Source organism: Penaeus monodon, chromosome 19 (assembly GCF_015228065.2).
Source record: "Penaeus monodon isolate SGIC_2016 chromosome 19, NSTDA_Pmon_1, whole genome shotgun sequence".
In the NCBI taxonomy this organism is placed as follows: Eukaryota; Metazoa; Arthropoda; class Malacostraca; order Decapoda; family Penaeidae; genus Penaeus; species Penaeus monodon.
In genome coordinates, this window is record NC_051404.1 from 42228953 (window position 1) to 42229198 (window position 246).

Below are 246 nucleotides of genomic sequence, written 5' to 3' on the forward strand. Positions count from 1 at the left end.
GGTAACAATTTTCATGCGAGCAATTAAAAAAGCTGACACAGGGAGGGAGCGAAAGCAAGCAGAAGGCAGTTACTTGAGAAATCAGCAGCAGCGTGTTGAAAAGTTGCATCATCCATATTCCAGTAGGAATCTCTGCTTCCTTGCCTGCTCTCCATCACAATGGGGGAACTGCTTGTCGTTTGAGCATCTGCAATTAGTTCACTGAGAAAAGGGAAGGACGGAAGGAGGGAGAGAGAGGGAGGATTT